Source organism: Dama dama, chromosome 31 (genome assembly GCF_033118175.1).
Source record: "Dama dama isolate Ldn47 chromosome 31, ASM3311817v1, whole genome shotgun sequence".
In the NCBI taxonomy this organism is placed as follows: Eukaryota; Metazoa; Chordata; class Mammalia; order Artiodactyla; family Cervidae; genus Dama; species Dama dama.
The window spans coordinates 54,960,284-54,987,889 of NC_083711.1; the positions used below are offsets into that span (position 1 = coordinate 54,960,284).

The 27,606-nt window shown below is 40.6% G+C and overlaps 1 protein-coding gene across 7 annotated transcripts in view; it reads left to right on the top strand.

The window, feature by feature from the left end:
• The first annotated feature begins 244 nt into the window (after positions 1-244).
• Positions 245-27,606, top strand: part of BBX (BBX high mobility group box domain containing) — a 287,251-nt gene continuing 259,889 nt past the window's right edge. For 5 of the 7 annotated variants that reach the window (XM_061134243.1, XM_061134242.1, XM_061134248.1 and 2 more), the window contains exons 1-2: positions 245-387; positions 3,500-3,571. The gene's annotated coding sequence lies outside the window, so the exon portion shown is untranslated. Of the gene's footprint in view, positions 388-1,058; positions 1,079-1,397; positions 1,417-3,499; positions 3,572-27,606 lie in introns of those variants that run through there. The other 2 variants (XM_061134244.1, XM_061134245.1) reach the window with 2 other exon arrangements.

The window sequence follows — 27,606 nt, forward strand, 5'->3', positions numbered from 1 at the left end:
AGGGCTTTCCCCTCTGAAGCCACTCTGCTGGGCCTCTCTACCTGTCCGCTCCCACTGCCTACAGGTCCCGAACATCGGAAAATAGAAAATGTGATGATCTTTGTGTGTCTCTGTAAAATGTGTGTATGTGTGCGTGTGTTTGGGTGTAACGGGCCCTCTGTTTGGCCGCGCGGCCTGTCCGTCACGGAGCGGGCCAATGGCAGGCTGCCTTATATAGAATGAGTGTTTTCAGTCCGCCCGGGTTGCATGCAGTGTGTGTGGAGCAGGGTACAGTGGAGCGGAGGCAGAGCGGCTCCGCGAGCTCCTCTCCACTTTCCCACAGAGAAGCCCTGACTGGCCGCCGAGGGCGAGCCACGCACACGCCCTCGCGCCCGGCGAGCCCGCGAGGTGAGCGCCCCCGTCCCCAGCCCTTCCCGGGCGCTCGCCCCGCACTTTCTGTTTTCCTACTCACTTGCGAGCCGCTGGGCTGCAGCCCCAAGGACTCCGCGGCAGGAGCAGCGGCGGCAGCCGGTAGGCTGGACTTGAGGAAGACGGCGGGGACCCCGCGCGCCCGCAGCCGCCGCCAGCCGGCCCGCTCCCCGGGCGCTTTCCCCCTCCGCCAAAACTTTGGGCCGGGAGAGGCCGGGGGCGAGGGTCGCGGCGGCCGCGCCGGCGGCGGGCGGGGGGCGCGGAGGCAGCACCCGCGGGCGGGAGGCTGGGGGCCGGGCTGGGGAGTAGTAGGCCAGCCGGTGCCAGGCTGCGTTTGCAACCAGCACCTCTCGGCAGCACAGGCAGCGCCGCCCGCGAGGGGCACGGGGGCCGGGGCGCGGGCAGCGGCAGCCCGAGGAAAACAACAACAGAGCCCTCACGCCGGCGGGCGGCTCGTGGCCGCCGGGGAGCCCCAAACTTCACCGCGGCGAAAGTACGTGGAGCCCCCGCCGGGGCTCGGCTTGCCGGGGAGGTGGGGCCTGGGGAGTCGGGGCAAGAGAGGAAGGTACGAGCAGCCAGCCCTCCGTGGGCTGACTGAACGTTTCGAGTGCGTCGGTGACCGGGAACAGTTCATCTGGAGAGTTGGGACCTGGGTGTTCCGGCCCCGGAGGTCGGTGCCCGCTTACCGCCCCCCCAACCCCTAACCCAATGCGCGGCGAGTGGAGAAAGTGCTGCTTTAGTGCCAGAGTGGCTAGGAGGAAGAATAGGGGGAGAGGGGGAAGAGGGTGAGGGAGCACGGGAGAGAGAGGGAGGGAAAGCCGGGGGGGGAGGGCAAGGGAGAGAGAGAACGGGAGAACGCGAGGGAAGAGAGGAGGGAGGCTGTGTCAGGGTTTTGCTTGAATGTGGGATTATGTTGTGTCAATAAGTTTAAGGTGGAGAGAGCGGAGCTGGGGGTGGCGGCGGAGGGGAGGAGGAAGGCCTTGGCTGTTTAAAGTCTTATTTCTGAAGGTAAGTTATGGCATTGCATGGTCGCGATGACAGAAAACTTGCAGATCCTTTATCCGGGGATGGGGTCGACGGCTCTAGAAGGAGCTCCCCAGCCCTCTGAAGCCACACTCGTGTTACCCTGTTATTTGCTGCGATCCGGGTCGCTAGTAAATTACCGAAATCAGACTCGAGGTTTCTTTTCCTCCTCCACCTCGTCTCGCTCGCTCACCCTCAGAAATGTGTTATTATTATTATTATTTTTTTTTATTTTTTTGGTATCGTATGAAACTTAACGTGAGTCCTGTAATTTACAAGGACCCTGAATCCAAGAATCTGGAACACGTTTATGTGTGAAATATCCACGATCATTTCAGCTAAATGAGGAAGGTAAAACGAAACGATGCAAAAAGCTAAGACACAACATGTACGACAGAGGAGGGGGGGGGAGAGGGAGAGACGGAGAGAAGCTATTTTTTGCTTTCCTTTCTGTAGAAAGGAAAATAAAGCGTGCATTCCCCCTCCCTCCGGGTGTGTAGGGTCTAGTCAGTATTTTAACTGTCTGAGGACAAATTAGTCCAGGTGGATCTCGTTGAAAAGTTTCGGGAGGTGGGGTGGAGGTGGGGGGTGGTACGAAGGGGAAGGTGGGTGGAGGTGGTGGGGGATGGGGACGCAGCGAGCTCTGCCTCTGCTAATGGTCATTGGCCTGGGGCTTTGAAACCATTGCCTGTCCTGCTAATGACACGTCCAGTTCCAGCCTCCCGGCCGCGGACGCCGGGCTGCCGGGGACTGGGGTACTTTCCCCGCGCGGGGAGGGGCGTTCTTCGCCATCCCTTGGGGTTGCCCACTCGCGGCGTGGGAGGCCCCCCCCCCCACGCGCGCCCCCTCTTCTGCGCGCCGCCGCCACCTCTGCTCGCTTGACTTTTGTAGCCAGCCCGCGGCGAGGGGGCGCAGGGGGTCCCCGGTGCGGATGTCCCCGCGCGGCCACCCCGCTCCCGCCCCACGCGCGCCGCGCGGTCCAAGCCCGGAATGGCAGCGCCGGGCCGGGCGGCCGTGCCTCCCCGGGGGGCAGCGGAGGCGGCGGCGGGATCTTCGCCGGGGCCCGCGGGAGGAGGAGGAGAGGGAGGAGGAGGAGGAGGAGGGGAAGGAGGAGGAAGACGGGGAGAGGGAGGTGTTTTCTGCCCAGACCGCCGCCAGTTCGGGCGGGCACGGCGACGGGGCCACCCCACTCGTTGCTTCTCCGTTATGGAAAGGTGTTTAGCAGACTTTTACGCCCGGAGTGTGGGATTTACACTTCATTTTTTTTTCCTCCCCCCTCTTCCCCAAAGCAAGATGGACTCTATTCCCTTTCTCTTTCTCCCTCTGCCTCTGTCTTGTCAGCCTTTAAGATCGACATTTTGTACTAAGATGCAAACTTGATGGTGACCAGCAACAAAGCCGGGGTGGGATCCCTCGCTCCCTTCCTCGCTCTCGGGCTCCCATCTCCCCCCACCCCGACCTCGAAGACCTGGTGGCCCTACAGTAGACACCGGGGGCTCTGGCGAATGTGTTCCCCGCTCGGTTCCGATCTCTAATCTCGGGATTGTGACCGGGGCCGGGCGTTTGGGCGACATATGTGGCCGCCCAGGTCTGCAGGGCTCAGGGCTGCGCTACCTGGACCCGCTGCCGTCGCCTTGCCAGCTCCGGCCGGCTTCTGAGCACGGGGAGACTCGGACTGCCTGTCGATTGCCACGATTTGGTTCCTGGTGCATTTCTCCTGGGGGCGGCGATCACTTGTGCAAGTTGATGAATGATCACGGTGTGGGTTTGGGGTGTGCAGAATAGATCAACTTTCTGCCTTGTACATTACCGGGAGTAGGGAGAAAGTGTGCTGGAGACACCCTGGAATGCCATCTGGGCTACCCTCAGCCTCTGCCCTTGGAAAACAGGGAGCTCTTTGCCTTAATTGCCCCACAGCGCGCAGGGGTGGGGATGGCGAGAAGGAGGGGTTGGTGGGGAGCGGGCCTGCAGGGTTTCGGGGTCCTTCCTTCGCAGATGTTGCAGGAGTTCGCACTCAACTGTAAGGCTCTATCATACTGATGATGAACCTTTATTTGATACTTTATAGGTCACTATCATATGACAGAGGCTCTGCCGCAGTTCATCTTCCTCTCTGCGTACTTTCCATTTGCCTTCCTGAGTAAGTATGCAAACTCTTCATATAGGGAAGCTAGCTGGTGTTAGTAATGACCTAAGGGTCCTTACTGTACACGTCAGAAGATGCCTTGTTGGGCTTGTAGCACCCCAGAAATCTTGTCTCATTGAGTTTCCTGGAGCAGATTTTTAGTATTTAGAATTCGGCTATGGTTATTATTATTTTAACATAGTTTAAGTGTCCGTTTAATGTTTTTCTGCAAATAAGTGTCATTTGAATACTTGTTTTCTCTTTTTATTTCATAATGAAATTTTGCATAGAGTTGACAACCTAGGGAATTTAATGCTAGATAATATTGTAGAAAGATTGTAGCTTGTGAGTGGAGAGAATTATTAAAAACCCAAGGAAGCATTGCCCAGAAATTACAGTATCTGACATTTGCTTACTTTTTTCTGGGTACTCTTTTCTTGGGAACTTGGGCTGTTTATCACAGTTAGCCTTGTAGTGGGGAAGGTGGACTGGGCAGTGTAGTAAATCTAGCATTTAGCATATCAGCTTGATTCAGAAGCAAATAACTGTCCTAATGCATTGAATTTGCTTCAAAATTTGTAAGTTTGGAGAAATTGGGTATATTTTGACCGTCCGTGTATGTGAAAAATAGCAACTTTGAAATCTGTTGCTAAGTGCTTTTTTCAGATCTGTGCCCCTAATTGGAAAAGTTGGTGAAATAACGTGGGACAGTAAGTGCTTAAAAAGTTTGTTTTTGAGAAGTAGCCCTCTAGGTGAAAACGGAGGGTTTAACATTTGAAAGCAGCATGGTAAGCCCAAACTTCAGAAAACCAACATGTAATTTTGCTTCTCCACTGCAAGAAACACCTCAGGTATTCTTACATTGCTGACAATTTAAGAAAACTGGTCATACAAATTATGTAAATCAGTTTTGGTGCTTTGTAATAGTATCATACTGAAGACAGACTATATTTTGTGAATGAAAATGAACTTGAATTCAGTTTTCCATAAACGAAAAAGAAAAGGGGCCTTATTTTGTTTGGTTCCCTGACTTGCTGGGATGCTGTGTGTCACCAAAAGATTGTCTTAGTATTGAGAGAAATTGAATTTGAAGGCCAAGCTTTTCTGGTAGTGTTTCTGTATGGTAGCAGAGTATACTTTGACATTGCTGAGAACTTTAGATGATATATAACAGAAGCTCTGTATCCAGCTTTCTTTAATGGAATGTAAATTATCTTGTTATTTCAGATAGTTAGGAGAGCCTCCTAATACGTCACATGCATAACAGTCAGAATGAGATGGGTCTGTAAGATGAATTTAGTGCACACTGAAATATGGGATTTCAGCCTCTTTGATTTTTTTTTTTTAAGCTTGTTTGCAAGAGAAGTTTTTCATTTTTGAACATATGGCAAGAGTATTCAAAATGCATTCCTGATTACTAAAGAACACCACATTTATACATGTGAGGCACATTATTTTGTTCACTGTCGCAAACTTTTAATGTTAGTTCTTTCCCCATGGAAATATGTTTTAACAATTCAGAATTTAAACTGGGAATCAGTAATTTCCAGAATAAAAGCTATCTGATGAGTTCTTGCATTTGTTTGAGATATCAAATAACTGCTTCATTAAACAGTATTTTCAAGCAAAGTCTTGGTCTTTGAAGTCAGAGTAGTTTTTATAGTGTAAAACTTGAAGTAGTGATTTGAAAAAGTCACACTGACAATGAAATACAAGTTATTTGGCTTGGTTTATAAGGTTTAATTTTTCAAGATAAGATTTTAGATAAGGGTTTTGCTTCTATATGGCCAAGAGTTTTCAAACCTTTTTTATTATTCTGCATACCTCCATTAAATTCTGAAACTGAAGTCTTAATTTGCATTTCACATTTATTGAAAGAGGGGTTCATCTGTGTTATTTCTGAGTGGTGCATCTTTGGATGTATTATGGCAGTTTTAGGAAGAATCTTCCTGTAGGGTCTTAGATACTAACAGAACTTTGCAATTTTGACACTTTCTTTTTTTTATATCCATCTTGATTTTTATATCCAAATTAAAAAGTTCCTGGTTTATGAGTTTGTGAAGTAGCTCTGCTTTTAATGTATATCTAGGTCTGCTGGACAACTTGAAAAGTGTGTAGGACCTTTGACCTTATAGATTTGTTCTTTATACTTCATCCATTGAAACAGATTCGTTTAGACATTGAGTTTAAAACATAGCTCTGAGTGAAAGCAAGGATGAACATATAATTATGGCTTGCTTGTGCTGTAAGTAACTATGTAATTGATAACGTTTTTTGTATATAGTTAAAGAAGGACCAACGGCCTTAAAATAATGTGGCACAACTCATGAAAGTCTTAATTCATCAGCTAAAGTTTTTATAAAGCCATATTTTTCAGTAAAATTACAGATGTAATTTCTAATTATTAATCATCAGTCAGTATACTTAACGGTTTATGTTTTCCTACATTTCATAACGAATATGGTTAAAGCAAGGGCCATATTTTGAATGGGCTCTTACCATGAATATAAATTACTTTAATATTAGAAGTCTTTAATAGAAGTGATAAAGACTTCACAGTTCAACCCTATTAAAAGAAGTTTTTGAAAATAGCCTCACTATTGATATGCCTGTTTTTGCTATACTAAAAGAAATCCCTGGAATTACTAGTCCATTGCAAGAGTGCAGAAATGTTTAAAATTGTATTTTTAAATGCTATGAATTACTAAATATAGGCAATTAATTTGGCATGTTGCATCACCACCAGTGTGGCATATATTTTAAAATTTAGGCTTAAACAGGTGTTTAACTTAAGAAGAAGACACTTTTCTTGAACTTGTAGTTTGAGGTCCACCTTGTTTTTAACATTTCCTTACCAAGGGCACCTTTTAAAATAGGTCTGACTGGTATCTCCTGTATTTTTAATCAGCTTCCTCCCTCTCACTATGAAATGAAGACAGACCCAAATTATAAAAACATGGTAATTTCACCCCTTCATTTTTATTACATGCCCCAAGTAAATTGGATGCAAGCGGTCCTCGGGCTATCCTTGGAGAAACACTGCTCTGAAGGTAGTAAAAACTAAGGCTAAGTATTGAGCGGACGTTCTTCCATCTTGAAGAGTCTGTGACTGTAATTCCATCAGCGAGCTTGTGCTTCGTCAAGGGCAGTCGCAACACACTGTGTCGGATGGTAGAAATTTCTGTATTTTAAGTCATACCTGAGGAGAGCACCTTTTGGGCTTAGCTTCACTCAACATTCATGTGTGTTCATATTATCCCTTAGAAGACAATTACAGTTTCTTGAAATGCCAGGATGTCATTGTAAAACTGTAAAGATATATCCAGAAAATCCTCATGTATTAATGGGGATTGTTTTCTTTTTTTTTTTTCCTTCCAAAGGAAAAGATAAGGTGAGAATTGAAATAAGTACCAATTACACAACAGAAATGCAAAAGAAGACGAAAGCCAATAAAGAATTCTGTCTAAAAAGTATATATAAATAGAGAATGGAAGAGTAAGGGAATGAAAGATTTAAGGGATTAAATATAGACCATGTTTCACCATAGATAATATACATGCTGTTCTTTCAAAACATCCCACCAGCCCAGGTGGGATGCATGAGACAAGTGCTCAGGCCTGGTGCACTGGGAAGACCCAGAGGAATCAGGTGGAGAGGGAGGTGGGAGGGGGGATCGGGATGGGGAATACGTGTAACTCTATGGCTGATTCATATCAATGTATGACAAAACCCATTGAAATGTTGTGAAGTAATTAGCCTCCAACTAATAAAAAATAAATAAATAAATAAATAAATATAGACCATGAAACACTGACATACCTTCCAAAATATAAACTTAATAAGTTAAAAATATATCAGTTCAAGGATCTAGATAGAGTAAAATAGCTTCAAATAGTGAGGAGGTTGTATACAATATAAAGTAAAATTAAGAATGAATTGGATTTTAGGAAATCTAAATCTTAGAAAAGTGAAAAGTATTGTAAAATATTGATTAAATAATTAAACCAGTAGTTAAATATTGCCCTTGGGTGAAAAGATAATCAGGGAATAAAGCAGAAACTCCTAGATTGGAATAACTGAGATCCTGAAAAAGACACAAGTTTGGATATTTTGTAAAGGGAGTAATTAAATAAACGATCAATAACTTATTTCAGAGAACAAATAAGATGGGGATAAAAGTTGCTTAAAGCAACTGAATTTCTCAAATGTTTTTGAGATTTGTGGTAAGAAATACTTTCTGTATTCCAATACGCGTGTAAACCTGGAACAAAAGTTTCCTGAGACAGTACTAAGAGCAGCGCTCTGATAATTTTCTGTTCCTATCTAATCTTTATAAACCTAATCTGTTCCAAACTATTTTATTAAAAAAAATAGAGTCTCATTCATGAAATTTATTTTATGACTTAAATTAAGAAAACACTGGTATGCTTACAAAATTTAGAAATGCCCAGGCCTCGTCTTCATATTCTGATTCAGTGTATCTGGGGTAGGGCCTTGGAATCTGCATTTTAACTAATACTGCTGGTGATTCTGAAGCAGCCGTGAGGTCCCCTGATACTCTTGGAGGAATTCTCATTTAAGGGACTGATGGATAAAGATTGAATGGACGTTACGTACTTGGATGTGGAGTTAGAGTCTATTGACTACTGAGGTCTCTTCCAGAGCTTCAAGATTCTATGGCTGTGTTTCAGTCAGCATGTTTACAATACTCCGAGGACTCTTATCCTCCTCCATAGATGTTCCATTGTAGCAGGTATAGAATAGGAAGCAGAGGCTTTGCAGCTGGGTATCACTCTTGATGGCTCTCTAGTTTATAAGCTGAGGGACTTTGGGCTTATATGGACACAGAATAAACTTTCATTATCATATGTGCAAAACGGCATCTTAATATTTACCATGCAGCAGAATGAGAATTACATAAGACAGTAAGGTCTGTAATGATCCTTATCCACAGACGGTACTCAATAGGATATGTTTTTATAGTTATCTCTCATCTCACTCCAACTTCCACCAAGTTTGAAGTTTCTCAAGGCTGTGCATTTCAGTTTTTGGTTTCAACTCTAGTATCATGAAGCAGTGGTTCATTTTTAACTGGATGTGAGGTGCTGGACAAGCAAGTTGTTACTGAAGGAGATAATAAGAATAACCAGAAGGGGAAAAAAAAGAAAAAAACAGCTGAGGCATGCCACATTTAAGTACAGTGCTTCTTCAAGTTTGGGGAATGATTCTTCTACCTCTTTAAAAAGATACAGCACAGGACAGGACACCATTCAAAATGGTTAGTTGACAGCATCGGACTTTGATGCATCCTGGAACGTCTTAGAGCATCATTGCTCAAACTTTCTACCCGGACGCATGCGACTGATGTTTTCACATGGGACTCTGTGATTTCCCTGGTGATAGACATAGATAAATTATGCAGTTGACTATATAGGTAGTTCACAGTGTGACAAAGCCACTTCTTTCTCTTTCAACAAAGTCTGTCAGAAAATAAGCAAGAGTGATGTTATTATGATGAAAATCTTGAACACACCCCTATATATACTTGTAAAATCCTTTAAACTGTGGTACATTAATTTTTCATAACTAATTACTTGGGGGCACTCTTCACAACCAGTTACAACATGTTTGTGTCAAGGCATGAAGATTGAGGAGCATTATATCCAAAGTGCGTAACAAATTATATCACACAAAATGGCACTTAAATCGAAAAGAGGGACAAACTAGAGAGAGGATGGATGGGAAATACCCTACATCCCTGAAATCTTGAACACTATGAAAATCAAAAGCCTGGGGATATGCACCGTGTGGCTAAATGCAAGGGAAGTACCCAAAACTGCTAATGGTTCTCAAACTTGGATACGCATTGCCTGTAACACAGACATTTATTTTTAAGTAGTCTCAATGTTCATTTAATTTATTTGAACAAATTAAAATGAAATACCTTCGTATTTCCTAACTTTCTAGTTTTTTTTTTTTAAATTTTTTGGCTGCACCCTGCAGCTTCTGGGATCTTATTTTCCTGACTGGTGATTGAACTCGGGCCTTCAGTAGTGAGAAGGCAGAGTCCCTGACAACTGAACCACCCAGCTGTTCCTGGCTTTTAAGGATGTGTTTGCCAGGAATATCTTACTTTGCTGAATTTTAATTTGCCATACTTTTTCATCTCTAATAAATTAATAAATTGTATCTTGATCTGGAGTGGTATTGGATATACATTTGCAATCCTGATATCTGAAAACATCTCTGGAAAAGTACTGTTTTTGTTTTTCCAAAAGTTTGACATCGAAACTCACTTGATGTCAAAACCTGACCCAGATTGTCGTGGGCCTGTTTAAAATAGTTTTTAAAGCCCACTTAAAATGTTCACATATTTTGCTGTAAGTAGTAGTATGGTGGGTTATGAGGTACTAATCTAAACTGAGCTATGAATGTTACATAAAATATGCAATATGCTCAATCTGATCTTTTTAAAGCCCACAGAAAATCTGACACGTACTTGGACCTAAGGGTTTCATATAAGGGATTGTGATCTTACTGTATTAACTTCCTTAGTTCACAAAGTGAAAATATAGGGTATTCCTACCCATTTAGCTCGATGAAAATCCTTTTGCTAATTTTGATCATTGATCATCTGAACGTTTTGAGTTCATTGCAAGGGGATAGATGATGGAAGCCGTGTTAACATCATGTGTTAACTCAGACTGTCTGTTGAAACCCTTGGCTTCAAATGTAAATGTGGAAGGCATCCGAGGTTATCACGACAAGGAAACAAGATGGTAGAGCTTAACATCATCTGTGCCTCCTGCGTCGAGGAGAGCGGAAGGCTTCTGGGTCAGGAAAGCTTAGACACGCTCACACGCACAGCCACATGCACGCTGGCTGAACCTCATCCATCCATTTTGACACTGTGATTCTTTTTTGGTTGTCGTAGTCTTTATTTTATTAAACAAGCACACACAGCCGTAACTTTGGAAACTTCTGCCTTGTTGAACATTGCTTATAACGGTGAACAAAACTTAGGTTACCTTCATTACGGTCCCCTCTTAGGAGAAGTTTCCTGAAGGAATTATATTTCCTTTATTACTCTGCTACTTGAGTGTTTCTTTCCTTCAGTCAGAAAGGTAAAAGTGAAAATGTTTTCTGCAAATTTTTTCTCCTCTCAGAATGCTCCTGGGTTGTATTTTATAGAGATCCTAGGTATCTTTATTTTTAGGAAATAACTGTGAAATGCTGAATCTTTTATCTGTACTTCTAATTTCCTATAAAAAAGCACTATAGAATTGAAAAGTATGAAGTGAGTCTATATGACTCTCTAGGAATAAAGTAGTAGCTGTGTCTGAGCGACTGTTATGCTAAGACTTAATCTTCCTTTGGTAGATTAAAACTATTAATGGCTAAAGAAAGTCTTCTTATTTGTTGATTCGACTGCATCCTTTGGTGTGGGAAAGCTACAGATTGAGTCATTCAGAGGGAGTCTTATTAGCAGTCCTGAATCTTTTAATATTAAAAATTGCTAAGTTGTTTTTCAGCTTTTGGTGAGCCTCTCAAACCTCACCCGAGTGTAGAGTTCTCATTGACTGCAAAGAGAACGTGGTGGAGCGTGGAACAAAATGAGAATATAATTCTCTGCATCCAGCTGTCAAACTTGGATTATATTTTGTGCTGCTGAAGTTATTATTTTTTTCTTTCTCTCCCTTCCATTCTTCCTTTTCTCTCCTCCCTCCTCACCCCCTTTATCTCTGTCCTGTTTCTCTAGTCCAATTATTATATTCACTAATGTGCATCTGTGATACTGCCTAGAAATGTCTGAGAATGGGAATGTGGGATTGAACTGTTTTTTTTTTTTCTTTTTTTTTTTTTTTTACCATTATTTGATTTTAAAGATTTATTTGTAGCTTTTGAGTCCTTTTAGTATTCATCACTACATATAATGAAGTTGTCAGTTATGAATTTGAGACTTACGCAGTCCCTAACATTGTCTTTTAGGAACAGTTATTAGAAGCCGTTAGCACGGCTTCATGAAATAAAGGCACCTGTTGTTTTTATGAAGTAAATTCCTTATCCAGTCATTTTTGTGTTTTAGAGTGGTAGCGTGATTACACGGTTTCACGTATATTTAAGGGAAAATTAAGTGCGGTTTTTAGAACGGTAGCCCAAATAGTATTTCACTTTGGAAGGCAGGGAGAAAGATAATTTGTAGTCGAACTCTACCACTGAGGCTGGACCCTTTGGGAGAAAAATATTTGGACTGAGAGCCTATCCTTGTGAAGTATGAGTTTTATTTTTACTACTTTATTTTTCATAACCGCTTTCTGGTGAGAGGTAACCTGTTTTAATGACGAGGAAACCAAGTCTCAGGTTAAGTCATTGGTCGGAAGTCACACCGCTAGCACGTGACCATGCCAGGCTCAGAATGCCTGTCTGCGGTGCCACCGTCTCCCGGCTTGTTCTCTGCGTACCTGCTCTTAGGACCACATTCCAAAAGGTTGCAAATGAAAGGTTTGAGGCTACTTCTAGCTAAGAATTACCTCTTAATTTTTCTCTCTCCTGAAAGAGAAATCATCATCTTTTTGAAGTGATGGGGCTTGGTACACTGTCCTGTCTCTCTCAATCTTAGGAAAGGCGGATGAGAAAGTCTCTGAGCTGGGGCTGGTTGTCAGTTTTCATCTGTGAAGTCACAATCAAAGACAAAGCTGGCCTCAGACTTAGTTTATAAATTGATAGTTAGAGAACTTTCTTTCTGTGTGGTGTATCCGGTAATAGAAATGTCTACTAACAACAATTACTGATTTCTCTATTTGTTAATTCCTTTGGTACAGCAGTAGCAATCATCATTCATTCTTCATAAGAAGTTGTTTTTCTTGCTGAACAATCTATATGTTTTTAGTCTGGTACTCTTAAATACTTAATCAGTGAATATATTTTACAAAAGGAATTTAACATAGTGTTATAAAATAGTTTTCTGGAATTTGGTTTGAAAAGAAATTCAGTATTCATGGAAAAAATTAATAAGCATATTTCATAGACACATTGCAGAGTGTCTAATGAGCAAACATGAGTTAGAAGGTCAGTCAAAAGTTAACCAGTTTTCAAAGTATTGGGTACTTTTGATTTATTTTATGTAAGAAACTTTTTTCTGCTGTGATAAGTAGAGATTTCATAAATTACACATTTACATACATGGAGCAAATGATTTAAAAAATACAAAGTAACATGTTGCTTTTTTGGTACTAAGAGTCCTATTCATCTGAAATTAAATTCTTTTATCTTTGCAAATTCAGCAAAGTTAGAGTCTAATTCAGATACAGAAAATAAAAAGTTTGTTGTTCTTTTTAAATGACGTCTCTTTTTCCCTAAACCCTGAAACATAGAAATAGGATCTTTTTCTATTTTGGCAAAGTAGTTTCTGTGGATAATAATCTTATGAAGAGTGCTCTTGCTGGGTTCTGCTCAATGATGCTTTGGTGAGGGTGTGTCAGGCTTCCATTTCTTGTCTTTCATCCCCCCTACAATAAAGTACTTCCATATTTCTCATCAGGTAGGCTGGTAAACTGAGTAAGTTTTGTGGCATCTGATACCCTTTTTTTTGACTTGTTTTCTTGAGTCATGTTCAAAGACCACTTTGCATGTTATATAATTTGGTCAAGTGTAGGTGAGATTCAGGTAGCAAAAGCTTACCGATTTAATTCACTAGTCATGTATTGGGTGCCTACAGTGTATTGATGCTGATTTAAACTTTGAGGATTTAAAGATGAATATGGAACAGCCCTTATCCTCAAAGCAAGCATCTTCTACTGACTGGAAAAGTCCAGTAGATATGAATGTATTTATTATTCTGTGCTAATTGTTCTGACAGATATGGCATAAAATAGTACTAAGTAAAAACCACTTAAAAATTAGCCAGTTCCAACATAGGAGCTGACATTGAAATATGGAAAGGGTTTCTTCCTGTGCCACTATATATGTCCTAACTGCCATCAGGGTTATAAACTCATTTGGTCCATGCACTGGAATGGATTTTAAAAATTAGACTTTTAACTGTAATTTGGCTGGCTTTTCTTTAATTATTAGTGCATTCTTTTGGCTTTTAGTCTATTTAAAAAACCCGTGACTTTTTTTGATGAAGTTTTCAACCTGTATTAAGTTACATTGCAGTCAAGTGTTTTGGGGCTTCCCTGGTGGCTCACATGTAAAGAATCTGCCTGCCGTGTGGGAGACGCGGGTTCGATCTCTGTGTGGGAAAGATTCCCTGAGAAGGGAATGGCTACCCACTCCAGTATTCTTGTCTGGAGAATTCTGTGGACAGAGGAGCGTGGCAGGCTATAGTTCCTGGGGTCGTGAAGAGTCGGACCCGACTGAGCAACTGAAACAAGTGTTTTGGACTTCCTTTATTTTTACTTTTTATTTATTACTATTAATGTCACAGTCTGAAAGGACAACAATTTGAGGACTCCATGCACTTTATACCAAATCATGTTAAAAGTCTAGTGAATAAAATAAGTTTGAGCTGTGTGTTCAAACACATTCCAATGAAAATACTGTAAACTGCTATGACTAACACTGCTTCTTACTTACATGAATATACTAGTTAAAATATATTTATTAATAAGATCTTAAGCCCAGTTATTAAACACAGTTATTAAACACCTGAGACTCTAAACAGGGAAAAATGTACTTTTCTAACCATGAGAAATTATAGATTAAAAATTATGCCTAGTGCTTCCCTCAAGCAGTTTTCAGGTTTTCCAGGATGTTTTCAGCCTTTGTTACAACCGTGGTGTCCCTCATGTCTTAGTAAGCCATGACCTGTAAGGCACACGTGAGTTTCTCTTTTATGCTTACTAATCTGGGTTCTGGTCTTTGGATTTCCCTTTGACTTGATCAGGTCTTCGCCGTCGCATTTTAAAATCATAACTTGTATTTATTACACCTTAGGATGTATCTGTTTTTACCCAGTTTTATTTGTGGCCCCCTTTTGACTGGTCATTTCTGGACATCATCACAGTTTAGATTAAAACTTTGTTTTGAAAATACTGTGTGCTCAGCGCTCCAGATGCCAGCCAACCCCGGGTGCTTTAATAACGGATACATTCATAAGCGAGATCATAAGGAAGAAAGTGATTGGGGAAAATATTTCTTGGTTAGCTCACACCGTTGATAATGACGCTAATGTTTACATTAAAGAAGCAAAGAGGAATGGAGAAACACAGAAAAATGTTCTGTGAGTCTTCTTTCCGTTCTATCATGGGGCTGTTTTGGCATCATGGAAGTGCAGTTACTCAGATCTCATTTAACAGTCCTCATGGTAATAATGAATTTCTCTTTTAAGTTTTGTATATGGGTATGCATTCTTACCTCATTTGCTGCTATACATTCTTAGTTGTCCCAGACAGCATGTTCACATTTGTAAGGTCCAGGGTTTTAAAAAGTTTTAATAATTTTCTACATATAGCCTGTGCATAAATTTAAATCCATACTGAAGTCTTCTGTAGCTTGAAAGGTCTTGGGAATGGGTCTTGAGGAATGGACACAGAGTTATAGATCTGAGGATCTGGTCTCACTCACATAGTGATGAGTTTACTGTATCATAAGTCAGTGGTGGATTTTATTTCTTGAATTCTTTTTAGGTAACCATATGTATCATTCCTGACATATTTTCAGCTACAGCTATCTCATCATAAAGTCTGATACAGAGATCTCAGTAATTAGGGTGATTGGCGCTTTTCTTCATCAAAGATGTTTTCTTGAAAAGCTGTGACTTCCTTAGTTTTTCAAAACTAAGTATATGTCCTATTTGCAAATTATAATTTCAGAGCGTTTCATATGTATTTCTAATTGATCTTTAGTTAGCAGTGGGTACTTGAAGTTTTACCATTCCCAGGTCCTAGCAGTCATCGGGTGGTCTGTGAAGTACAGAGGGGAGCCGCATAAAGGAATCAGCGCTGATCATGACAAAGCAGAGCAATCTTTGGTAAAGATTTGGTGCTACTGTCGTGTCTGTTTGGTAATTCTGGGTTCCGTATATTGATTTGTCTTTATTTTATGCAGCATGTATTTATTGAGTACTCATTATATGTAAAGCCAGGCTAGGAATTCTGGGGCTTGCAGAATAAAATGGTGGTAGCCCTGGCTTCAGGATGTTTCTGGTATAGCAAGGACTCACATATACCAGATGGGGATGGAAAGTAACGATGCTGTGGTGTCCGTGGGACACAGGGATGATGAATATACGGTTGTTAGGAGACAGTTAGGGAGGAAGATTGGGATGGATGTGAACTTTGGTTATTTAGATTAATGTTTAGGCATCCTTGTCAAAATGCTTTCCAGGCTAGTGGGAAGCCCAGGCTAACCCCATCTTGGCCAAACAGTTCCTTCTAGTTGTGCCATCATTCAAGCCAATGGTCTCTGGAATTTTTAAGTGCTATCCCCTTCAGTAAATGAACTTGAGCATACCCTCAGTATCTTTATTTATAACATATATATATTGAGCTATTAATATATAATGTGATAAATATAAATGCTTAGAAATAAAAAATAAATTTAATATAAAAATATATTTTTTTGAATATAAAGAAAAATTATACTGTTTCCTTCTTACCCACTCCAGTGGGCTAAGTCTTATTCATGTTTTGGGTCTCAAGGACCCGATTTTGGACACCACCAGTCAAAACTGGGCAGTGTCACGCCAAGTTTTGGTAAGTTCCATAAGCCCAAGGACTTTGTTTTGCTTCCTACTGTATCATCAGCGCCTGGAACTTGTTAGGAGTGCAGTGGATCCTGTGAAACAGATCAGTGGGATTAGGCTAGTTAGTAGGGACGAGGACAGAGTCTAGCTCATCGTGAAGGATCTGATAAAAATAGAGTCAATTGTTGTCTGTTGCTGTATCCCCTGTCCCTATAAAAGTGCAGGAACTCAAAAAATACTAGTTTACTGAGCTAAGGGTGTGGACAGTGTGTAGCTCATAATGAGGGATCTGCCAGAGTCCGCAGAAAGACATGAAAAGGTAAATTCCAGGAGGGTCCCCTAGAGCAGAACAGTCTATGTAGATCAGTAGGCAAAAAAATACAGCCAGTGTGGCGAAGGGGTTGCAGTGTTAGTAAAAACATTACTCAGGAATGGCTTCGGTAACCTCAGATCTTAAAAACTGTTGACCCTCATAAGCAATAAGGTCTGGGTTTTCCTTATCGTGTTACCCACCCTGCGGAGAACAGTGTAGTAGGGGTCTGATTCACTTTTGCTGAATTGCTCTGTTTTATACTATGTCCTGAACATAGGAGGTTCTGCACGTTCAGGAATGGCTCAGTGCAAAGATCAGAGGCCTGTGAATGAATCCTGCCCTGATTGAAGCAAAGCCAGCGGTTCTGGGATTACCTCATCTGCAGACATGGTTTTAAGCCTCCGCACAGAGGTGCTCTGGTGACCACCACCGCCAAGTCATGTTTGGCTGTTTGTTATTAGCAATGTCGTTATTAACATACTGCCATCGACACATTATCAATGAAGAAAATGGAGTGTGTGATAGAATTGTTTCCTATATGCTGTCATCCTGTACTGTCTTCCCTCATCAGTACGCTGGCGTCATGTCACGGAGCACCCTCCTGCGTACTCGTTCAGTTAGGACCGAATGTATTTACAGATAAATATAGCAAGGTAGTTTGTATTTCTCCTCTTTATTTTTGGAATTTTCTTATTCAATAGACTTCCTCTTTAAAAGGTAGTAAAAATTCTAGTTTTGCGGTCATAAAATAAACCTGTCGTGCATTTTATTGAGCGTTGTCGGAGATGGGGAGAACAGATTTCCCCTGAGAAACAGCTCTGGCATTAGCTCTCTCCTTCAGAGGCTGGCCAGGCGAAGGCATCCTTCTTCGGCTGTGACTCACAGTCAAGACAGGTACCCCTTACTCCCTCTGCAGTTCAGTCTCATTTTAGGGCATGTTTATTTAAAGCAGTTTCACATCTGCACAATTAATAAATTACTGTGCTCTAATTTGCATTTCTGACGTCTCATAGTAAGCACAGCCAGTTCCCCTTTGCCCTTACAGAAACAGTTTAGTCTGCCCAGGCTTCCTAGAGCGGAATAAAAATGTACTCTGAGGGACTTCCCTGGCGGTCCAGTGGTTAAGATTTCACCTTCCAGCGCAGGGGGTGTGGGTTCGATTCCCGCTTGGGAAGCTAAGATCCCACGTGCTTTGTGGACAGTAAGCCAAAGCATTAAAAAAAAATAAGCAGTGTTGTAACAAATTCAATAAAGACTTCAAAAAATGGTCCATATAAAAAAAAAAAAATCTTAAAATTTCCTCTGAGAGCCCTCCTGCATCTGTATCATCGTCTCCGAGTAAAGACTTAAACTAGTAAAATTTCTTTGCTTTCATCCTTTGGTCCTTAAGTCGTCAAATCTTTCTTCATTGTGAGTTTGTCACTCTTAAAGGCACAGTAGTAATAAATGTCAAACTTGTTACAGCAATCTAGAGCTTACACTGTGATTTCACAGACATCTTGCTTGCTCTTCATGCTGTGAAGTAGGGTATCATTATTTCTATTTTTGCAGATGAGGAAACAGGTTCAAAGCTGTCAAGTGGCTGAACCTGAGTCCTTGCAGTGGCTCCCCTCAGGCAAAAACCCTGTCTTTCGGTCATTCCTCTAGAAAACTGCCCGCTGGGAAGAGCAGAAGTTACCTTGCTTAAGCTGAGGTTTCATCTTCTTACTTTCAACCTGATAAGTGATTGTAAATACCTGGAATGGCAGTGCCCCAGACCGTATGGTGGTTTTGATTTTGAATGCCCTGTGGGCTATAAAATATCAGTGGAATGGACCTTAAATTTCCGGTGTATTTAAATTTATTTGTGTATTTAAGTAAGTGTTTTCAGATCCTGTGGAACAACTGTCCATTTGACTTAAGTTTTTGCAGTTTGTAAAACAGTTTGTAAGAGGTTACAGTTAGTAAAAAAGATGGAAAATTGAATGCCTAGGGACCACACACTGACAAAGAATGTGCTTTCAAATGTATATTACGACTCTTAAGTGAGACTTAGATTATGTATTGGGGACATTTTTTTCCCCTGTGAGACATATTTCTGAAATTATCATGAAAAATAGTTGGAAAATAGGCATTGATATCTAAATACCTAAGCTACACCCATTTCTAGAACACATCTGTATTATAATGTGATATCAACTGGTGTTTTCAGAGAAGTGGTGGCAGGTGTTTTTCTTTTTAAGTTTAAAAGGCGTTTTAACTTGGCATTATGTAGAAAAGGAAGGTTTCACAGGCTAGTTAGAGAATTCAATATAGTGCTGCTGCCAGTTACACAAGAGAAGATATTTCTGTCTAAAAATTATGACAGAATCAATTATTCAGTGATATTTAGGAGAGTTTTATTTGTTAGAATCTTATCTCAAAGTTCCCAAAGAGTAAACAGGCCTACTTAACTATTGTACTATGGGAAAATGATGAAAGATTGATTGCATTAGGTCTCCCAGACCTTTTTTCATTTAAAGATTTAAGGCCTGACATGAAATTTATTTAGGATATTTATTCTTATAGATTATTTTTGTTTCAATTTAGTTTTCATAATTTGATTTTGAAGATTGATACTAACTGCGGGATATGGTATAGTACTGGTGGATAAGGAAGTTTGTTGAAGCTTAATTTGAAGACAAGCTAGAGTATGTATTTGTTGAAGAAGACATCTGAAGACGGAAAGAGTTAGAAACTGAACTTTTCTTAACTGGCTTTTTATTTAAAATAAGGTATGAAAATAAAAGTCTTGAGGATAATTAGGTAGAGTTCCTCCCCATCCTCAGTTTTTAAGCAGTTGAATCCCACGGTCCCTCTCTTTCCACTTGGAAACTGCCTGGGAGGGAGGAAGTATCATCTCCATTTTAGATGAGGGAATTGAGTCTTAGAGGCTCGGCACGTTGCCCAAGGTCACTCTCCGGTAAGCGGTGGAGCTGGCATTCCATCCCGGCTCATTCTGAGGAGGCCACGCTCCTACTCACGCTCTGCCCTGCACGGCCTCTTGCTGCCCGCGCAGACTTTGTACCACTTTGTAATGCCCAGGATGAAAGTACCTCTGCTGTCCTTGTGGAGCACATAACCAACCGTATTCACATCTGCTTGTTCCTTATTTCTTAAATCATTCTAAGTATATGGTTAACTTCTAATGTTAAAAAGGTAGTATTAATATAGTATTCGAAGAGGTGAACTATCTGATTAAAAAAAATAGCATTTTGGTGCAAATATAAAAAAGAAAATAGATTTGGAATTCAGAGAATTTTTAAAAAATATTATACGTATGTATTTTTTCTTGGCTGGGCCACACAACCTGTGGGGTCTTAGTTCCCTGACCAGGGATTGAACCTGTGCCCCCTGCTGTGGAAGCTCAGATTGTTAACCACTAGACTGCCAGGAAGTCCCAGAATTCAAATAATTTGCATTCAAAGTGAATAACAGAATTTGGGCTCTAGACAGGACGTTGCGGATGATCTTGGAGTCTTATATGTGTCGTCATTTTAAATTTGAAGGAAGACAGACCCAGATTAAGGAACTGGGACCCAGGCCATGTGAGTGGCAGAGCTGGAACTAAGACATAAGATTTGGTGTGCTAGAAAAATCTGCTTAGCTCCAAAATGATGTAGAAAATATTTTTAGTCCATTGATGGCACCATTTTCACAGCAGGAATATGTGACTTTTTTTTTTTTTTGGTGTTTATAAATGGTTAAAAACATTAAAGAGTGAAAATATTATGTGTTATTAGAGCTATATGTAATACATGATACATACTGACTTTGACAGCTTTTTATTTATCTTGCTGATTTCTAATTTATTTAGTAGTATAACATAATTTTGGTAGCTAACAGATACATGGCTTTGTAGTTCTGTGTCCTGTGAAAACAGAGGAAGAATTTCCAAAACAATAACACATTGTTAAATGGCATGCCAGTTTATCAAATGCCATAAGTTTATTACAGTCTAGTCTTAGGAAAAACCATCCTAGCCTTATAGCCACTCATCCTGATCATAAGCAAAAGAGCCACTTAACTTATTCAAGGACTCTTAGATTTTGTTCTGACCAAGAAAGTATAAAGCTGTTGATCAGGAGAAAGAAGTTTTTAAACCCTAACAGTTTTAATTGTGGAAGAGTCATTTAACTGATTTGTGTACTGTGACGCCTCATGGTGGCCTTATTAAGAAACTACTGTAGTGATCACACACCTGGTAACTCAGACTGAGTCCTCTCAAATGTAAATGTACTAAACTTTGGTGAGTTAAGACCCTCCATCATGTTTTCAAGGTTTGTATTTCTGTGTTTCCTTTGGGACAAATTAACCCCTGGTGGCTCAGATGGTAAAGAAGCTGCCTATAATGCAGGAGACCCACGTTCAATCCTTGGGTCGGAAAGGTCCCCTGGAGAAGGAGATGGCAATCCACTCCAGTATTCTTGCCTGGGGAATCCCATGGACGGAGGAGCCTGGTGGACTACAGTCCATGGGGTTGCAAAGAGTTGGACATGACTGAAGCAATTTAGCACGCACTGCAGTTCAGGGAGGGAGTCCGGTATGTCTTATGAGAGCCTTGCTTCTGGGAGTTCACCTGCCATCCTCCAGATGGGAATTTTCAGAGAGTAAGAGCCGGGTAGTCCCCAAAGCTGCTGGAAAACACCCCTTTCTTGAGATATTCTAGTTTCAGTTGTTGGAAGATTTTCATAATAGATTGATTTTGTTAGAACAAGACACTTGATCGCCTTTAGGCCAGGAGTTGTCATAATAAATGTGTAGAGCTCTGCTCTCTGACGTGAATGGCGCCCCCTAGGATTGTGCACGGCACTGCTTGAGCACCACATGTGAACCCTGCAGGCAATTGTATCCAAGGAGATTGTCTTTAGACGTCAGATATTAAAGCATCACGTCTAGAAAACTGTAAATATAATTCTCAGATACAAAATGCTAGTTATTTATGAAATGATTATTTTTTAAGTTATAAACATAATAGAAATTGTTTCTGTTGGAATGGAGTGGAGGCATTGCTTTGCCTCTGCAGTATACGGACAAAAGGCTCTATTTTCTATTACACAGCTCTTGGCCCAACCGATTTAATATATTTTCAAAGTTAGTCTGTCTTTTAGAGTTCTGACTAAAGAAGAGAATTTGTGACCTTTATGAAGGAGCTTTCCTTTATTAGATGGGTGCAGTAATAGAATGCAGAATGACTTGAAGCATCTACCTCTTTTATCCGTCATTAAAAGTTAATTGTCACCTCATACAAGTGCAACTTGATGGGATTTTTAACGTACCAAAAATTGGCAAGCTGTGATGAGGGAAAGTATGTTCTGTGAGGACGTGAGTTAAAAGAAGGAAAAAAAAAAGAACTTTTATAAACATTAAGTAGCAGCTAAATGGAAATAAAAGCTTTTAATTTTTGTGGGAGGATGGTGATAGCAGATCAGTACTTTATGTTTAGTTGGAAGCAGAAGGTCTCAGAATGCAGGTTTACTGACGTAAGAGTGGTCGTTTGGGTGACCCACGTAAGTGGGTCGTTAGGTTTCACCCCTACACATTTGGGAAGATAATATTGCATTCACTGTCTTTATGCTGGTCTGTGGAATTATTTTCTTAACAGGAGCAATCATTACTTTTCTCATTCGTATTTAAGGAATGCCAGTCGGTGGGATGGTCAGCAGGAAATCCATTACCCTGTTTGTAGTCCATGGAGCTTCCCTGGTTGAATTTGAGTCTTGCCCAGGAGGCAGTGATGATGCATTAAGTAGCTGAAACCACCTTTGTGCGGGGTCGTTCATTCAGCTCGGTGATGTGACTGTAAATTACTACACTCTAAACAGATTTTGAACTGTGCTCTCTCCTACCAGCCCTCTTTAGAATTTGGGAGAAAGGACAGTAAAGTGTTGCTTGTTTGCATGAAACCTCCAGGCAATCCTTAACTTTTTACTTTGATTTTAGGTCCCCCTCACCTGTCCAGAGCCTCCTTGCCAGCTTCCTAGTTTACAGTAGACTGATTTGATAATGTGAAGTTTATTTAAATTAGCACCCCTTTCTCTGCCATCTGAAGATTGGCTCTAAGACCTGGGAGCCACAACCACCGGTATTCTGACTCCTCAGCTCTTTTAGACCTGCCTGAGAGGACATTCATTCTCTAGTCATTCTTGGCCATAAATTACTGGTTTCTAAATTTTATTTTTTGTTGTTGCTATAATTTTAGGAAATGTTAGTGTGTATAGCTTAAGGACCATGTTTTTTAAAGCCCTTTGTCAGAACACTCGTCATTTGCTTATTGTTTACTGACTAAATAAAACCCAGATTTCTTAAGATTTCATGATACATAGGACTACATGATAAGTAAATCATTATCAAGTGGTTTAGTGACAAATCGTTTTAGGAAATATGATAAACTCATTTTATCTCACATGAGACAGATAATTTTTGCAAGAAACTCATATCCTCTTTTAGATTTCTTTTTAGGTTATGATTATGAGAAAGATTTGGACTTCTGAGCTAAATAACAAAAATTTACCTTCATAAAACTTGTAGTAATAATAATGCAAGATTTTTTTTGTTAAATATGCCTTATTAATTTAAAATTTATGAATTATTGATCAGATGTGGAAAACTGGTTGTCTTGCTGGGCCTTTCATTAAGCATACCTGTAAAACTATCCTACTTCATTACAAAATGTGATATAGTTATTATACTTGAAGATAATGTATGGCTCCTTAATCTCCCCAACCCCTGCTGTATATTCAGAAGGAAAAGTGGTTATATTGATTTGTTTGTTGAGTAACTTTACCCAACCAGTTTCTGTTATGGTCTATTAACATAACTGCTCTGCTGGTTTATTTATTCTGACTTGCGAATAAAGTGTTTTAGGTAAACTTCATAATGTTCAAGATCAATTCTTACTTCCTTGCTATAAAGTGTATAAGTGCTATCCAAGTAACAATTGCCTGAACAAGCTGTTTTGTATTATAATGAGATAGTGCTAGAAAAGTATTTGCTCTGACAACATGAAATAAAACTCAAACATTCTCAACATTTTTAGATGTATATTATAGATGTACTATAAATAAATAATATATAAATTTCCTTAGCTAAATTTAGGATGAAGGCATGAATTATAGTTTCCTGTGGAAACTTAAGATAAGTTTGAAAGAATTTACGATGGTTTTAAAACTTAGTAAATTAATGGTATTGGTGACCGTTCACTAAATACCAGTTCAATGAATGAAATTACTGAACTTTGTCTTATTAGTTGGTGATGATTGTACCTCACATGACCCAACAGTACCTACTTCAATACGTATCAAGTAAGGAGGCATTTGGCAGTTAGTGGATGAATGAAATATAAGGCTAAATGCAGGGTTTTGTGGCTGAGATCTGACACGAAACCTATCCTACTTGGTTTTTGTTTTTTATTTGTCCTGCCCTTCAAGGAATGAGTAAAATCTGACGTAAATGTTACGTATATTTACTACCTGCTGTATGTGTGCCTCATTCAGATATCTCATCTCGTAGTGGGTTTTTGCTGGGAGATACAGTTTGTCCAACCACCCACTTCTCCCCTCCTCCACTCCCTTCACGAGTTTTGCAGCTGAACCTCCAAGAGGAGGAGTAACTTGCTGGGATGACGCAGGAGGGACCAGCGTCTTAGTCCAGAGCCAGTTCCTCTTCCAGTGTCCGACTTAACCCAGGGAATCCTAAGCCTGGACTCTCTAATTTCTGATTCTTGAAAAGATTGTCTGACTTCTTTTTTCATGATTTAAATGGTATTCTGGATCCAGCCACACTCTCAGAAACCTAGTTAAGTTGGTTGTTTAATATCTACCTGGGAGGCAGCATGGTTTAAAAGTATCATTGTGTGAAGACAAGCCTTGTTTAATATCATCCCTGCCACCTCTTATTTGTGTGAGTTTGGACTATGCACTTAACCCCTTGGTGCTTTGATTTTCTCACCTTTAAAAAAGGAAACAGTTATTTTTTAAAGTTATTTTGGACATTAAAAAGTATAACCTATGTAAAGCATAGGTACTTTGCATATAGATGCTTAGCAGCTATAAATTATATCCCTTTTTATAAAGGACACTCTTGGCTCTCTTAGATGTATTCAGTACATTGTGTTGAGTGTGTGTCCATTTTTCTGTTCATGTGTATAACACGATCTTATATTTACATGCATTTCTGTATGAAAACAAAAACCGGAAGACAAATAGCTTTCTCAGGGGTGGGGGGAATCATATAATGGGCAGTACTATATACTTAAAGATAAATGATAAAAGGACTAGCACTTATTCAACAAACATTTATTGAGCTGCTGCTGTGGGCTAGGATCTCTTCTAGTCTCTGGGACTATGGTAATAATCATAAGATAGCCAAAAAATTGTTGCCTGAATGGAAGGTCCCTTCTCATGCGGGAAAACAGACAGTAAAACGAGGAAGCTATGTATGTTAGATGGTAAGATGTTACAGGAAAGAGAAAGCGCGGGAAGGAGGCGTGTGGCGTCGCAGTTTTATCAGGTGGTTTGTGATTAGAGAGGGGTCAGGAATTGTGCAGGTCCAGGAGGAGTTCGTGCAGAGATGGAGAGCAGAGCGCAGTGCTGACCTCAGCAATGCCCGGTCTTCTTCCAAGGCTTGAGTGTCTTTTTCTGCACCGTTTGTAGAGTGCCTCTGGCAGTCTTGGAGACTTTCCTGCTCAGCATGAAAGGTGGTACAGAAGTTTGTACCTGGTGGCAGGCTTTGGGGAATCTACTATTATGCTTGGAAGAGGAGGCCTGGTACTCTGGATGGCTTTCTCTGTAGTTGGCAGAATTAGGGGCAAATCCTGTGCATTCCTTGCAGCTCAAGTGCACACTCATACTTCTCAAGATTTTCTTTGAAATTCCCTGATAGCAGTCAAGTGAGCTAGTAAGAAGACCTTTCAGACTGAGAAGAGTATCTTGAACAAGTGTGCTGCTCTTTTTTTTAATATTTATTTTAATTTTAATTTAATTTTAAAAATTAATGTAATTAAGTTTAATTTAATATTTAAATATTTAAAATATTAAATATTTAATATTTAAAATTTAATATTTACTGAATACTAATATTTAGTATTTATTTATTTATATGGCTGTGCTGGGTCTTAGTTGTGGCATGCTATCTGTTTAGTTGTGGCATGTGGTATCTAGTTCCCTGACTAGTGATTGAACCTGGGCCCCCTGCATTGAGAGTGTGTAGTCTTAGCCACTGGACCACTAGCGCAGTCCGAGTATGCAGTTCTTAATTGCCTTCTTTCCCCCCTAGTACTGAAAGAGAAGAACGGTGCATTTAAATTTTAAAGTAATCTATGAATCAAGATAGGGAGAAGTTGACACTAGTATTGAGCTAATACTTTTAAAATATTCTCCCCCCACCACCACATTCCTTTATAGATCTTTTAATTCTTTCTGCGTCTGTTTATTGAGCAGTTGCTGTGTTCTGTGAATGTTACCAAGAAGACAAGGTTGAGTTCTGTGTGTACAGTAGGAAGGGAGAAGAAGTATAGAAATAACCTCCTCGAGATATTAATGCAGTCACACAAGTTGAATAGAGTACAGTGGATACTCAACGCCTGTGTATTGATCTTTGGTTAAAGGGATTAGTAAGTTGAGACATAAAGACAATAGTGTGCTGGGTCCGGGTCCCTGGTGGTCTAGAGGTTAGAACTCCATGCTTTCACCACCGTGGGCCCAGGTTCTATCCCTAGTCGGGAAGCTAAGAACCTGCAAGCTGTGTGGTGTGGCCAAAAAAAAAAAAAAAAAACAATGGTAAAAGGAGGTCAGATGAGGGAGCCGTAGCATCTGACTCCATTATTGGTCCTTGGAGATTGGGATTTGGACATAGCCCCTGGGTGGTGGGGAGATAATTTGCTTTTGTATTTTTAGCAAGTGGTAGAGAATAGGCTGTCAATAAATATTTGTGTATGAATAAATTAAGAGGAAGGGACTAACCTGCTGAAGGGAAAACCTAGCGGAAGGGCATGGTAGAGACGGGGGAGCCCGATTTCCCTTTAAGAAAGGGAAATGCACTGCAGGGTGATCCGGGCCAGGCAGTGGCGGGCCGTGGAAGCAGGTTGTGTAGAGTGCCCTGGTAGCATTCGAGGGGAAGGGGTGGGTGGCAGGAGCATCAGGTGAGGAAATTCTCACAGCATCGGAGGCTGGGAGTTAACTGGGAACTCATCTTGGTCGGCCACAGGCAGGGAAGAGGCCCGAATGGAGACGAGTGATATTTTAAAGGCTGGGTTGACCGCACACTGAAGTATTCTGTCAGATGGTACAGAAAAACGGAAACGAACTTTTTAGCCAATCCGGTACTTAATCTGTAGCTCAGTGGAGTGAGTTTGAATGCCTCCTTTTGCTGTAGGAGCTCTTTTTGAGAAAATGAAAGCATCAAATCAAATTTACTGGGACGAGTTGACTATCTAAAGTCATGCTCTCAGGAACCTTATGAAAGCAAAAAAAAAAAGTTAAAGTTATTATATCAACCTTTAGGTAATTTACAGCAGAGTTCAATTCTTATATACTGTGTATATAGTTTTATAGCTCTTTTGAGCCCTTTGTATATTCTGTTCTAAATCCATGCACACACCAGGGAAGAAGGGGGAAAATACAGAAATAACCACATAATAGTTACTTATTTGATGCTGCATCTTGAATCAGTAATGTAGTCCAATGATAATGCAGTTGATTTTTTTTATGTAAAAATTCTTTATGATCATCAGTTTTATAAAGTGGTTTCCGAGAAAGCAGTTCAGGAGGTTTTGTGTTTTCCACTTAAAGAAAAAAAGGTTTTTGAATAGTAACTTTTTGAATAGTAATGCTATTTGGGTTTTATTTAGTATAATACATTTTTGTTAGGAAAAGCATTGTCAGAAAAATCATAGCAGCTTTTGCCTTCACATCTCGCATAAGTATGTAAGACTGTCATCAGAGACAATATAAAAATGGAATAAGTATGATCCTTTCCCTCTAGTGTCACTGGCCTCATTAATATACTTGTATGTTAGAGTTTAAGTCCTGA